This window comes from Macrobrachium nipponense, chromosome 5 (genome assembly GCF_015104395.2).
Source record: "Macrobrachium nipponense isolate FS-2020 chromosome 5, ASM1510439v2, whole genome shotgun sequence".
Lineage (NCBI taxonomy): Eukaryota > Metazoa > Arthropoda > Malacostraca > Decapoda > Palaemonidae > Macrobrachium > Macrobrachium nipponense.
Genome location: NC_061107.1, coordinates 82,727,591 through 82,744,589, shown reverse-complemented (window position 1 = coordinate 82,744,589; position 16,999 = coordinate 82,727,591).

The window sequence follows — 16,999 nt, the reverse complement described above, 5'->3', positions numbered from 1 at the left end:
TAAATGCCAGCAAACAAAATCATAGGTACCGATAACAGTACTCCGATTCGCACACCCACCGAAGAAGAAAAAAAATTAGGGAGAAAAAGAAAGAAAGAAAAAAATGGCCCAACCCAATCTTCCCGCAATCCGAGCCGTACGTAAGTTGGCAGCGTTCCAAGGAAGTAATAATAATTGTATCAAAAAGGACTGACTGACTGGACAGTGAAACTGTTCTTGTGAGGACTTCAGAAGCCGATGGAAGCCGATTTCACGATGTCCGAACGTCCATGGCATAGAGGCAATTTGCTCTTTCTCATTCCTGAGGACTTCCAGGACGATGATCATGACAGTCACATGGTCAAACTGCATGCGTCACACTGATACTGTCCAAGTACTTACTGTTTCTTAATAGTGATATTTTTTCTGCTGACACACACCTCTCTGTCTGCATCACTTTCTATACACACAAACACACACATACATACATTCGTATGTATGTAATAGTATACGTAGATACATTCATATATAAAATGACTGGTAAAAATGTTCTGTTACAACAGAATTCCATTTAATAAAAGGAGCCCATGAAAACACCAAAATATAGAGAGAAAATATTATATATATATATATATATATATATATATAATATATGTATACTATATGTGTATATATATAAAATGTATATATATGTATATATATATGTATATGTATACACATGAGTAATATGAATATATCTACACAATAAAGTTGTGCCTCTATTTAGTGATTATTTTGTGAATACATATATGTATATATACGTACATATATATACAATATACGTAATATATATACACATATGTGTGTGCGCGCTCGTATTCTGCGGTTTATGAATTGAAGCCACAATCAGGAGCCCGCAATATTAGTTAATTCAGTCTTTCAACATCCGATAAAATTATAATAAAAAAAAGAGAACACTTCTAACGAAGTTGTGTGACGTCACGAGATTCAAGGGAAAAAAACTCTTGATGTTTCATTCAACAAAATTCTAATATACCAGGAAGGACCTACGATACGTCACAGTACAAACATTAAAATAAGATGCTCGTATAAGAGGGATACCCTACCTGACTTACTGATTGACTGATATATTTACGTATTCTGGCGACGTAAAAGAGAAATGCGATGGATTTGGGATGCAAGAATATCAAAACCTTGAGATATTATTATAAATACGTTCATTAACGAGATAATAATATCTAGTTAAAACATAAGAATACGAAATACCCTGTATTGTCATAACAGACCAGATAAATGGTGGTATTAATACGCTCTTTAGCTTTTTACTAAGATATATATATATATATATATATATATATATATATATATGATATATATAATTTATATAATTTCTACTTTTGCTTATATTGTAGATGCAGTGCTTGTTCAAATGGAGAATACATTTTTATTCTTAATATATAGATATATATATATATATTATATAATATTAAAGGGATTCTATATATATATATTATATATATATATATATATATATATAATTATATAAACAACACAGTCTCTTGTACTACAATGTACAACAGACTAAGGTTACATGCACATACAGGAACATTTGTAAGTGAGGTGATCGACAATATCAATGCCACGGGCAACATAACATTGGTAAGAGTGAACAAAAGTCAAACTGAACATTCTGAAATGCCCAGGTGAACATTTCTGTTCGTGTGTGAATTTTGTTCATTTGCCCCATCACAGGCAGAATTTCAAAGTAAAGAACTGTGTATCGTTTACTTTTAATAAATATATTAGTATGCTGAGATTGTTGTAAGGTACTGCAAGCTTAACTATTTACTTTGTATGTGTCTTATAACTCTACGTTTCATTTTTGTCAAACGCGTACAATATACAATAGGTTTTAATAACGTTTGTGTACTGTACAATTTTTTTAGGAACAGATGATGTTACAGGAAGTGTACTGAAACTACTCCATAATTTAAATGCTAATGTCTTAATCTAATAAAAACTGGAATCTAAAGAAATGAAGATAAAAAAAATGGTAATTGGTCCCTCGCATTTAATAATGTCCGTCAAAGACAATTCACTCTTTTCAAAATCCATTGTTCAGACTCTTTAAAAATTCAGTTGAGTATATCTTAACTTTGAAGGCAAACGGCGCAAATATATTTAAAGAGAGAGAAAGAGAGACACAAAGAAAGAAACGGAGAGAATCGTTTGCGACATCAAAAGAGTTCGAAGAGCTTAAGTGAGAGAGAGAGAGAGAGAGAGAGAGAGAGAGAGAGAGAGAGCTCCGACGAGGTAATCATAGGTCAAGTACAAAAGTGTGTCTTGCGCAACGAGTTCCTTAGAGGGAAGGAGGGGGAGGAAGGGAGTGGAGGAGGTATTTCCCTTAAGCCCTCCTCCTCCTCCTCCTCCTCCAACACTGGCTGCCTGCCTTTGGAGGTTATAACTAGTAACTAAGGAAGCGCTGTGGCAGGTGACGGCAAAGAAGTCTTAGTGGGCAGGATAATGGTACTCCACAACGCGATACCAAGATTCAAACCACCTACTCCTTCAGATACCCAGCGAGACCTTAGCGCCCCTTAACTCTTTGTAACCCATTTCCACGGATTTTTCATTTTCAGCTCTCTCTCTCTCTCTCTCTGTCTGTCTGTCTGTCTGTCTGTCTGTCTGTCTCTCTCTCTCTCTCTCTCTCTCTCTCTCCGTAAGCCTAGCATCACTTATTGCTTTACGTATATTGGACCCATGGAATTGAAAATGTTCGAAATACGAACGCTGCTACGGTGACATAGGATGAAGCCACATTTGGAAAGCGAGCTGATGAAGCAGCGAGAGGGGAAACAGAGCAAAGAAATAGAACAAAAGTGGCGGAGGAGGAGGAGGAAGGAGGAGGAGTAGGAGGAGGGAGGAGGAGGGGGAGGAGGAGGAGGAGGCGGACCGCGGCAGCCATCTTGCACAAGAAGTGGAGAGCCCGCGGCAGAGCGTGGCCTTGGATCAGTCAGAGAGCCGCCATGAAACCAAGACGCCGCCGTATTTCACTTTTATTAGAAAAGAAGCTCCTGCACCAAAAGACACATCTGCGAGCGCCCCAGTCGCCGCTGACAAAGAGGCAATGCAGAAGGCAGCAGCGGAAAGGGAAAGTCGTTTTCACACGCCAAAACGAGCGAGTGAAAGCAGCGCTCTCCCCTGGAAGAGTAGTTCGGCCATCCCGACGAGACAGATCTTACGTAAAATGTTCTTCGCCTCCTCTTCTGAAATTCTCTCTTTCAGCCCTGCACACAATACTAACACATACTCGGAACCGGTTGTTATGGCTACTCGTTCTTTCCAAAAAATGACTCCCCCTTGGCTTTCTGGGCGATGTCCCAGCAGGGGGATGATGGCTGGTGATGGCGAGCGCCTCTCTCCGCCATTTTCTATCCCCTTGTCCTTTCTCCCTCGCGAGCTCAAAAGAAAGTCTCGTCTGCATCAGTCAATTCTACTGTCATGAATGAGGGTCTGGCCTCAAGCGCAGCTTATAAAGCCCTTTTAAAATGAGAGCATTCTGCATCAAAAGTTCGGAAAAGCGAGCTCGGTGTCTGTAGAAAGAAAGCGATGGGGGTAAAACGCTAGTCTCACTCTCTTGAAGCGTCCCAGGAATGTCCTGTTGCGCCATCTTGAAGCTGAGCCGACGAGGAAAGAAAGGATCCAGGAGTACGCCCAACAATCATGCTGTGAGGTCTAGTTCACTCTGCTTCGGGCTATGGGCTCCACCTTACTCTCTTCCCTTCCCCCCCTACCCACTCCCTCTCCAACTCCTCCAAGAACACCTCCTACTTTATTTCGTACCTCCTCTCCTTATGTTTGGCCGCGTTCCACCAGCCCAACGAGTTTTCCTTCAGAAATTGCTGCGCAAAAGAAAAGCATCGCGCGCAAGCTCTCTTTGTCAAGTCGCATCTGACTAATGTTGTACGAGAGTAATGATTCTCATATTTGGGAGATAAAACCTCCTAAGAACCAATAAACAGTGATAGGAAAAGTGACTTCTTAACGTGCGTATTTCTTTAAGAAGAAAGCCTCGTTGCGAGCCAGCGTCACGTATATGAATCTCCATCTTAATTCTCTGGGCCGGTATTGGTCGACCTGACCCAATTTCGTTGGATTCGTGAATCACCAGACCGAGGAGAGAGAGAGAGAGAGAGAGAGAGAGAGAGAGAGAGAGAGAGGCTGGCCTGGCAAATGAGCCAAAAAGAAAGCCACCCGACAGGGCACGTCAGGATTAAATGGGCGATTTCATCATAATTTGCATTACCTAGTTGTCATGAACCGGATATGACACCACCATTTTTTAATTTCCTCGCTTACTCCGAAACTAAAACCTGCCAGTCAGTTACTGATCTCCAGCCTCGCTCCGCCCCCCTCTCTCTCTCTCTCTCTCTCTCTCTCTCTCTCTCTCTCTCTCTCGAGCAAACAAGAACTGCCTTAAGAATTCTGTCGAGTCATCTAACAGTGACTCAAACCCGTATGCCAAGAATAGCATACATTATGGCAATCATCTTAGCATCATGGCAATCATCTCATGAGTGATGATTTCATGACTCAAAAGGTGCTTCTGAAGATACAGCCTCTGAAGTTCGTAGAATCACTAACACCGAGAAATCCCATACTGGAAGGAATTCATAGTTACGTAGAGCACCAAAGGTTGTATACAGAATCAACGAAAGGGGTTGGTATAAGAAAGGCTCGCGATGGATCGAGCTGCTACTAAAACCGGAAAACAATAGAAATTAATTTTTTTTCTTTAGCAAATGTACAAAGGTGAATATAGTAATAAAAAATAAACATTAAATCAAATATGATTTTATTCACTACGAAGGGAAGATGGATGGAAAGAAAAGCTAGAAAATTTCTGGCTACTGTATTTTCAATCTATCCTTTTATCACGCAATTCTTCAAAAAAGTTTTTTTAATGGAAAACAACCAGCAACTAGCACTAAATTACCCAGAAACTTGTCAGGATCAAATCAAATCAAAACATTTACATTGCAGATATCTGATGCAAACCTAAATATGCGAACTCCCAAAACAGGATGAACTATTCAGCCACAACAGCAGAAGCAATTACAAATGTTTTATCCGCGGACCTTGATGTGGGGTGAATTTTTTTTCCGTTTATTTTTCACACGATTAAGTCTCCTCTGAGCCAATGAGGACGACTTTAATTTGCAATATTCTTCCCAAAAAGGACGAAACTCAACTTGGGAAGCTGAGAAATAAATATTCGGCGTAAAAGCAACAGCACCACGCAGTGCTTTCTCGAGGGAAGGCGGCTGAGCAACAGATAACAAAAGAAAACGAACAGAAAGACACGAACAGAGGGATGGGGGAGAGAGACTCACTCAGGAATGCAGCCGGGGAATGAAGAATGAGGAGAGGGGGGGGGGGGGGGGGAGGGAGAGGGGTAGTCATAGTCATATTAGGGCCAAGGGGGTTACCACCACCACCACCACCACCACCAACACCCTACCTCTCTTTCATAATGACCTTTCAACTTACACATATGCTCGCGAGCGAGGCGCTCTGACCCCCTCCCCTACATATCAGACCGTCTCCCGGGACACCAAGTCCTTCCGACCCAAAGCCCGATTCTTTTATCCAAGGACAGCTATGTAACGTAACTTCGTCCCCCTAATCATATTCGCAAAGGATTCCAGAAGTCGCGCTCCGCAGAGGAAGTCTGGACGCACGCCACTGGAGACTTTGAATATTAGCAGTTGGCTCGCCGAGCGTTTGAAACTCATGATGCACCATCGAACCGCGAAGAAAAATGTCAACATCTTTTGGTTTACCTCTTCTGCTGGCCGTCAAGAGAGAGAGAGAGAGAGAGAGAGAGAGAGAGAGAGAGAGAGAGAGCAACAACGACAATGGTAATATCTATCTTCACCGAAAGGATGGCGTCTTCGACTTGGTGGACTGAAATACACTCAGTCATGGAAGTTCGTATCTCCTCCGGTGCAAGGAACAGCTCCGTCAAATACGAAGGCTTTATCTTTAACGTTTCGCACTTACAAAAATGCCCTTCATAGGGCATTTTTGTAAGTGAGGGCGCCACCTTCAGGAGTTCACCCGGCGAAAAACGAAAACGGATAACAGATGCAACGAAAGGAGGCGATCAGCCATTCCCTTAAAAATATAAATTATAGATGTAATTATCGTATCGCCGGCACTCGAACGACATTCATTTGACTGCGCTGTAATGCACAGGTAACCATAGTGCCAATATTCGACCGGTCACGCGGTGTAATGAATTACAGAAATTTTCCCATAATTATTCCATCTTGGGCGTTTCGGAATCTATCAGACATCTCCAGGCTGCGTAGCATAGTTCATTCGTCAAATTGACATATTCTAAATCTCCACAGCATTTCGTAAAGAATAATGAACTCCATTCGTACAATATGACGACGGCCTTGGTTAAAATGCCATATGAAACCTAAAAGGTCTTGTGATACCTGAAAGAAAATAGAAAAAAAAACATTTTTATACTTTTTATTTTTAATTTCGTACGTGCCCAAACTACTGACCTTGCTCAGTAACCTTTCAACCTTTTCTAAGCATACAGATCAAAGAACTTGTCCATTTATATTCTGGGTACGAATTTTTTTTTATCTATATATGTTTTCTCTGTATTACCATTATGTATTTTTTTTTGTCTTGACTATGACCTTGACCTTTCGACTGACACTAACATAACTGGACAGAAGCACGTGGACTGTGGTTGCTTTGTCTGTCTGTCTGTCTCTTCCGTGAGCTATCACTTTTTTAATTTTTTTATTAATTTAGGGGCAAAAGCCAATAGACAAAGTAAGCCTAAGCCATTCTCTGTCCAAGGATAAAGAGAAAAGTAAGGAGAAAAAGTCAACAATTACCAAAACGAGATGAAAGGAAAATAAAGAAAATAGAAATATAACTAAAGAAAATAGAACATGTAAGATCACAGACCAAAATTATTTCTAAAACTAAACAGATTAATCAAAAAAAGAGACGAAAGGAAGACTGTAATAAATAAATAAATAAATAAATAATAAATAAATAAATAAATAAATAAATAAATAAATAAAAACACATGGCAAATGGCAACACACGATAACCATGACGTGCAAAAATGAATGCAAATCAAGACGATACATGAATTTGGAGGGCAAATGGCAAGCAGTGATAACAGAACAAGTTGTAAAAGGAAGGACCATCCATCCACCACCAGGCCAGACAGCACTATTGGCCTTTGTGAAGTCTCGTGATGATCCATTGCCGCTTGCACAACATTCCTTAGGTATGTTGAAGGTTTCTTTGCCGTTCGGCTTTTTCCAAATCAGGGATGCCAATCTTGTGGTCACTTTCATTTTCTGTTTATTTTCTAAATCTTGGTTTGGGGCAAGCATTCAAACGCTTGGAAAGGATGAAAGTGATCATGTTCATGGTCGAATGGAACAGCATTTTGAATAGGCAATAATAAAACGGATAATTTAGGTCAATAATAAAACAAACGATTTAGGGCAAGTTAAACTTGATGGAGAATGTCAGGCAAGTTAGGAGAACACAGGGGAACCTGAGATAACTATAGAGTGAATGAATCAACTACCAAGTCTTCGATGAAAAAGCTCAAGAAAAAATTAATAAAAAATTTTAAAAAATGGAATCACACAGTGGGAAGTTATTCTTGAAAGTACGTACATATTGACAAAAACGAAACCGGAAAACTGGAAAAACTACTTTTTTATGATGTAAAAATCGAAACTCGTGACAAAGTTAAATGGAACAAAGTTGACAGACAAATGTTGTCGAATCAACACTAAATCCTGATATAAAATACAAAACTCAAGTTGACTAACAGATGACACATGTAAGCAATATAAGCAATGAAAAGCTTACCCCTCTTACTAGCACATGAACGGTGTCTATCAGAAGCAACTAACTCATCCTGCATGCAACAAAACGTCTGCGAATAAAATTACAAAAGTGAATTCGAACAAAATAAATTGAATAATCATACAAGTAATAACATAAAAATGATTGAACAATGTATCATTAAAAATATTAAATAACTGCAAAGCCGATCGAGATCAATATGACCTACTTACAAATAATGAAAACATCAGGAACAAGTGGTGTGATGGTAATGAAATAATCAAGAATGCTAAACGGACGGATTGTGAGACAAGAATAAAGATAATTCAGATGAAAGTACGACAAAACCTCGGTACAAAATAGGTACACACACAGCAAATAAAAATACGTAACGCGGATAAGAGAAGGAGCAATGACATAACTGACATATAAGCAAACAAACCACCCTGATCAAAATTATAATTATTCAAAAACTAACGAAAATTAACAATATACGTATCAGAAATAACTGAATAATGTCTAACACAAGCAAAGCACGAGAGGACGATCTTTATCCTCCGTGAGATGAACTATACTTACTGCCCTGATCAATGAAATCAAAATTGATCAACAGAAAGCTAACGGGTTAGAGCTGTAAAATAATGACTAGCAAGATGAAAATGTGACAGAAAATAATGTTAAATAACACAAGCAGTACAGATGGGGGCGACCGTTGCGATAGTTTAACCACCTCAAGGATGGCGCACAAAAATAAATGAAATAAAATTGCAGTGTGGTGCTCCAGAGTACAAGCCATGACATGACAGATTTCCCTCACCGTCCTCGAGAGATAGGGATGATGGCTGTAGGCACCCATAGGTTTACCTGCTGAGTTACTAGCAGCCACTGCCTGGTTCTAACAGGTCCTGAGTTGGGTGGACGCGAGGGTTAGATGCTGATCACATGTATATAAATTTTGTCTCTAGGACATTGAGCTACTGTGCGATGATTAGTTCCTTGCCTCAGCCTCTCATGAATTACTTTAAAAGCCTTAAATTACCGAAAGATATTAGTTATATTGCCTCTAACTAGACCAAAGCAGCCCATCCAGTCAGAGTAATCAAAAATTTTTCTGACAAACCAATATATGAAGGAGTAATTCTGACCTTACAGACAACCATAAAGAATTGATTCAACAGACGCATATCAAAGTAATCCAGTCAAGACAACAAGTCTTTGAATGGTTTAACAATATAGTCAAAAAGCTACGAGAATGTATCCTGAAAAAAGCTTGAGACAAAAACAAAAATTATTAAGAGGTGAAACAAATTTAAAGATAATATAAAAAAATGAAAGCTTATTAACATAGTAGAGGAATCCAAGAACCGGGACGATATACATCGATCTTCTCTGATATAATATTGCAGTCAGTACGTAATTAGCTTATAAACATAAGATGGAAAATACTGAAAAGACATGGACGGTAATGCAGGCTAACCAATCCTAAAAATCTAGGTGAAAAAATAAAAAAAAAATAAAAAAAATAAGATAAAATAAAGAAATAAAAAATATAAAATAAAAATAAAGTGATGCAGCAGTTTTGTAAAATGAATAAAATATACACGAAAACAATTACTATAATTGTGCAGCGAATGGGTGGTACACCGAAATACGGAAGTGATTTGATTAACAATTAGAGGGATTTACGAAAAAAAAGAAATCCTACCTTATCCCATTAGACATATTCATAACATAAAACATTGGTTCAATTCTGGCGTAGTCGCACTGGCACATCTGAGGCGCAAAATCTACTGATATAAATCTTACCAACTCATTGACGACGTCAAAACCCAATCATCATCTGCCATGATGCAAATGTTTGCGGTCATCGTTGATGGTGTATGATTGCGCATCCGAGACACTGAGATATGCAACAACGACTGAACAATGTAAAAAAAAGTCAATGGAGTTGAAATACAACGTCATAAACACAACTGTGATGCCCAAGAAGAGAAAACTACATTACTCTTAATGTCAGGGTTTTATGAGAAAACTAATATATATATATATTATCATATAGATTAATAATGATAGATAATATTATATTTTCCGAGACATAACATTTTCATTTTTCCTATGTGGAATACAAATAAATAAATAAATAAATATATATATATATATATATATATATATATATATATATATATATATATACATATATATATATATATATATATATATATATATATATAGTATATATATATATTTATTTATTTATTTGTATTCCACATAGGAAAATGAAAATGTTATGTCTCGGAAAATGCCCAACAGTTTCCTTAATAAACGCTCCAAGAAGAGGTCCATTGGAGGAGGTAACTGTTGGGCATTTTCTGAGGCATACCATTTTCATTCTCCTATGCGGAATACAGCTGAATTACCAATATCTTCGTGCCTAAGAAGATCACCAGTACTATATATATATATATATATATGATATATATATATATATATATATATATATATATATATAATTTACACATATATATATACATACATAAAACAACGAAGGCCCATAAAGGTAACAAACTTCACTTCCGAGTAACTGACCAGCAGGAGTGTCTCGTGTCTTCACAGAATCAAAGTAAAGCAAAGAAGTCATTGAAGACCGCATAGGTACCTTTCGTGCAGGGTCAAACCCTCTTCCCCACCTCCTCCTCCTCCTCCTCTTCAGCACACACCCCTCCCCTCGCCCTCGCCCCCCCTTTCAAAAGCAGATGAAGCTGAGTGCGCAACATGGGAGATGATGATGATGATGGCTCCGGCTCAATGGGGCATCTTCCGTTGCAACATACCCTCCTGTTAACAGGAAGAGCCACTCATGCCCAACATACCACTAGAATGACAGAGGCTCCTGTTGGATTCCATTACTGGAATTCTCCTAGTAATGAATTAAAAGAAAAATACAGTCATGTCAATTTTCCTCGGGGGAATTATTTTGGATATATGCATCATTAAGTGGCTTAGGAGAGATTCCTGACGAAGATTAAGCCATAAACATATTTCTGGAGATTTTCTATGATCATTGCAGGCTTTCGTCACTATATTACCAATAAGCTAGCAGACCTCGAGCAAACTACTTTATTCTGTATTAGTTTGCTTAATGAATTACTAGTGGTTAAGTTTATTCTTTAAAATAATAATAATAATAATAATAATAATAATAATAATAATAATAATAATAATAATAATAATAATAATAATAATACAAAGACTTATGGACACGGAAACATTTATCCCTACCTCATATAAAAAATTCACAAGCTATATACAAAAGGATAAAAACATTCCAAAGATATTTAAAAGAAAAAAAAAAAAACATTTTTGCAAAATGCAAATCTGACAGTATCGTCTGCCACAAAATAATTGCCCCGCGATGCATCTTGGGAGTGATGACGTCAGATGGTGAGTCACTGTAAAAGCTTATGAGTTCTCGACAAAAAAGTTTCACGACGTCTAAGAACATATATACTGCAGCCACTCCTTAACTTACGATCATTTATGATGACGGGAAATAAAAAAAGTATACAGAATTTTATTTTGCGATATCCATCGCGGCTTGGGTAGGCAATCAGCACATTTAAATAGTAAATATTTTGGCGATGATTAACACACACATCTAGTTTTCTTTACTTTCCCTCTACCGTCACCACCTCTGCCACCCACAACAATCATCTAACACTCCTCAAGTTAACAGAACTGGAATATAAAATTTAGGCCATAGGCCCAGCGCTGGGACCTGTGAGGTCATTCGGCGCTCAAAGGGAAGCTGCAAGTAAAGACTGTTTGAAATGGGTAACAAAAGGAAGACCTCTAAGTTTCACTATGAAACAATTGTTAGGCTTGATTTGATTTGATTTTTTATTTATATAGATTTTTGGCATTATGCCAAGCACTGGGGCAACTAAGGCCATTCAACGCCGAAACGGAAATTGGCAGTAAAAGGTTATAAAGGTATAACAGGAGGAAAACATCGCAGTTGCACTATGAAACAATTGTTAGGAGAGGGTGGAGAGTAAGATTGAAAAAATAATATGAACGGAGGTACAGTAAAAGGAATGAAAGTAGTTGTAGCTAGGGACGCTGCAAAGAACCCTAAGTAATGCCCACATTTAACGGAATGAGGTGCACTGACGGCACTATCCCCCCTACGGGTAACATTATTAGGAGAGGGCGGAAAGTAAGATGGAAGAAAGGGAATATGAACGGAGGTACAGCGAAAGGAATGAAAGGAGTTGCAGCTAGTGCCCGAGGAGGCGATGCAAAGAACCTTGAGTAATGGCTACAGTGCACCGCGTGAGTGCACTGATGGCGCTACCCCCTGTAAAAGGGCTTGATTCAGGGTATATAGAATGGTCCCTTATTCTATATACCTTGGCTTGATTAACAGAGGCACATTGAACTGTTAGGTACGGCGCCCATCTGTCCCTCCTCGTCCGGTTCGAGATTCGAACACGGTTCGTCCAGTTGTGAGCTACACCAACGCCATCTGGAATTGTCTCAATTCAAGATGGCGATGTCTACACGCATTATTACTCATTCTATAAACAGCACTGAAAATATAGCGAATACCTCACTCAAACCCATATGTATGGTTTCTCTTCTATTTCTACGTCTGTGTAAGTGACTGTTTTCTGAAAAATCCTACGTAAAAGCTTAAAATGCAAATAAAGTTCTACAGTAAAGCTTGTGAATACAAGACGGACATAATCGAATAAAAATTCCTTGCACAACCTGTAAAATACTCATTAAGATTCGGAGGGCCTACGGCTGGTTAGCTTAGTCCTGAATGAACGTGAGGATGTAATAGAACTCAAGAAAAAATCTTTATGATAAGGTGTATAAAACATGACTGAAAAAAATGTTCGCTTTTGTAAAGGACAAAAGAAATTCAGACAGTTTACTTAAAGTGAACTCGAAGAACAGTCAGTCTTAAGGTATCCTAAATTTAGAAAAACGTTCCAAGGTGTCCAATAATCTCTCGTCTCAATATGAAGAAGTTCCAACTAGCCGCAGACTAGACTAAGAAAAAAAAAAAGATAAAATAAGATAAAAATTAAAGGAAATTAAGTACAAGGACTTGAAGGTAGAACTAGGACAAAAACCCTAAAGATGAACTAAGACGTAACAGTTAGAGGTGTTGGGCAGCAAGGATGAAGAAGGAAGAGAGAAAAGAGGTGAAACAGAAGGCGAAGAAGTGGATGCAGCTAGGGGCCGAAGGGACGCTCAAACACCCTTCCATAATGCCTACGGTGCGCCATGCTCTATGCGCTACCCAACTACATCATCTTCAAGCAATCAGGAAATTTTACGAGTAAATCTATTCATGTCCCAATGCGCTCTGTGTTGTTCTGCCTAAAAAAAAAAAAAATTACAATTAAATTGAAGTGAATCGTTTTCCTCGCATGCAAAATAAAGCTGTTTCGCTAAATCTGATTTGCGAGTGATTTCAGAAGTTAAAAATGTTCCCAGTTGTACTCTGCTCCTCGAAGGGAAGCAAAGAAGAAGAAGAAGAAGAAGAAGAAGAAGAAGAAGAAGAAGAAGAAGATGAAGAAGAAGAAGCTTCGGCAAAGAAGCTGGTGTTTAATGGCTCTCCTACATGCGAAACATTTTCCGGAGATCAACGACCTCAGTCAATGTGACGTTTTTTGAAAGAGAGTCCGCATTCTGGGCGGTGCCAAACGCACTATACCCAGTGAAAAAAAGCGTCAAGTCGGCGTTGTTGTAGAAGTACGCAGAACACAAATCACACCCGAGAGCAAAATCGTTGCAGCGAAAGCGGTGGTGCCCTGAGGCGATGCCCTTGGGTAAACGTGGTGACAATTAGTATAATTGTCAGTGTCCAAAATATATAAGAAAGGAGAAAGTCAACGTGACGTTTGATAATAGTGAAGCATTTTTGAGTGTAATAAGGACTTACGAAGGTAAGGTAATAAATACTCGTATACTTGTAATTCCTCCTCGTAAATGGATTATGAAATGAGCATCACGATTCTGAATAAATGCGAGAAAGAAGAACTGATGAAAGTTCTTGAATCTCACATCGCACTTTTAGAGATAACAGAGATGAAAAGCATAGAGATTATACCTTCTCAAATTAAAAATAAAAATGTTTCAAATGTTATATATGTGGTGTCGAGGGTCACTTAGCGAAGGGGAATTCCCCAAAATGAGAAAAGGCAAAGGAGAAAAGGGAAATAACGAGAAGAAAGGAAGAATTGCGGAAGCAGAAAAAATTCGGAGAGTAAGGATAAGACTAATAATAATAATATTTTTTTATTTTCAGCTCAAGGCCATATACATGGAATACACAAAGAATAGACAATAAAATACAGTCTAGATACATAAGATAACTGAAAAAATAATTAATCGGTAATCTCCATACTTGCTGAGATAGTATAAAAGATGGTAATCAAAGTAATGGTCATAACCGTACTAAGATTGAGAATAGTTCAAAAATTGAATGTATAAACTATACTGATTACAATCACAGTAATAATGACAAAAGGAAAATACCAGTAATGACAATAATTATAGCAATACAATAATAATGACAGATTCTGCGATGACATTTTGCAAAAAAAAAAGACGAGAAAAGGTAACGATCCCAGTAATTATTTAAAGAAAAAATTACGAGTCATTCTCTTCAAAACTGTGGGTGTAGTAAGAGCTTAAGTACATATAGATACCAATAAGGATGATAAACTGGAAAAAAGTTAAGTATATCTTAGTTTAACCAGACCACTGAGCTGATTAACAGCCCTCCTAGGGCTGGCCCGAAGGATTATTAGATATTTTGACGTGGCTAGGAACCAACTGGTCACCTAGCAACGGGACCTACAGCTTATTGTGGGATCCGAACCACATTATATCGAGAAATAAATTTCTATCTCCAGAAATAAATTCCTCTGATTCCGCGCTGGTCGAGCCGAGAATCGAACTTCGGACCACCGGATTGGTAGCCGAGCGTGTAAACCACTTGCCCAACGAGGAACTTTGATAAACTGGAAAGAGACGAATCATGAGAACAGGTGACATGAAATTGGGGAGAATGAAACAGACGCCGAAGTCATGAACACAGACTAGGAAAATCGGAAACAAGCGATGCCCTTGGGTAAAAAACAAAACTGTATAATAAGATGATAACGTTGATAAAATAAGCGATAATTCATATAACTTTTTTATCATAACGTTCAACGTCAGTAGCTTTAATAGTTTACATAATCAGACTAAAACAGCTATTTTTATGTATGTTCATAAGATAGACGTAGGTGTTTATAACACAGCATTAAAGACAAAAATAAATTAGAATAAGCAAGAAAGCTTAGCAATATTATATCAAATAGAACGCATCTGATAAAAGGAGGGTAGGCAACTATCATAAGTAAACTTTCCCAAGTAAGTCTCATAAACAGTGAGAATGACACATAGGGTCATAGCAGTATTTCATGTTAATATATATTATATACTATATATATATATATATATATATATATATCTATATATTTAAATATTATATATATATATATATATTTATATATATATGTGTGTGTATGTGTGTGTGCGTGTGCACTCCCCTGGTAATAGAATATAAAGCATATGCAATTTAGGCCGAACGCCAAATACTGGGACCTATGAGGTCATTCGGAGCTGAAAGGAAAATTGAGAGTAAAAGATAACAAAGGAGTAACAGAAGGAAAACATCGCAGTTGCACTATGAAACAACTGTTAGAAAATGGTGGGAAGTAAGACGGAAGAAAGCATAAGAATGGAGGTACAGTAAAATCAATGAAATGGGTTGCAGCTAGGGGGCCGAAGAGATGCTGCAAAGAACCTTAAGTAATGCTGACAGTGCACCGCACGTGATGTGGATTGACGGCGCTAAACTCCCTACGGGATCCCTCTGGTAATGACATAAGGGATGATTTGAATTTCTTATTGAAGGGATTGGAGAGCTTTAGATTTCTCCACAGTTTCCGGGTTGTTGAAAACGGTGTATCTATTAATGCTAGTAATGTGATTACCAGGGTTATTTATCCTGTTACTATTAAAAGTTCAATTAGGAAAGGACGTTCAGATAGGTTATACTATTTATAATTGCTCAAGAGACTGCCCTTAGAATGCTGAAACTCCAAGTTTTGACGTACTCTTCTAAGTTTTGTTGGATTTGCTGATGGAATATGGACTGCAGTTGGCAAAAATAGAAACAATTTTAGGATTTCAGAGATATCCGATGTCGCTACCAACTCTTATCTTAAAGTGAAGAGAACGACCATTCTATTATGGCCTATGTGAATGGAGATATCGGCTACTGTGTCTTATAAGAATTTTTATTAAATTTAATGTATTTTCTTTAGAATAGAAAATCACTTTGGTCTGTCATATAAGATAAAATTATGACCTTTTACACAAGTTTTTTTTTATCAATAATACAAAGATCCTATCAAAATACTGGTACATAGCTCTTTCAATCTCCTTGCCAAGAAAACCCGAGGAGATGAAGAAATGTATACTTAAATAGCCTCGGTTTGTAACTATTAGCCTACTAATAAAAAGGCACCGTACTGTATTTACCAAAGTCAGAAGGGATTTGTGGAACAGTATGGCCACGATATTATTATCATTATTATTATTATTATTATTATTATTATCATTATTATTATTATTATTATTATTATTATTCAAAAGATGAACCCTTTTCATTTGTAACAAGCCCACAGGAGCCTTTGACTTGAAATTCAAGATTCCGAAGAATATGGTGTTCATCTGAAAGAAGTTAACAGTAAGTAACAAGAAATACGAAAGAAAGAAGAGGTCAGTTATTAGAAAAAAAATCAACAAATTAATAAAATAAAAACACGAAAAAATGTAAGTAAATTATAAAATACAAGAACTGCTGTAGGATGGTAACAAAAGGTAAAGCAATTTTGTATTGTACCTTCCGGTTGTTGAATGAATGAGACATATAAGCAATTAGTTATAAGAGAAAAAGTTACTCTCCTCACGAATATGGAATGTAAGATGTAACAGGATTACTTGATCAGCATTATGAGGAAATAAATAAATTAAAACGTTTTGACAA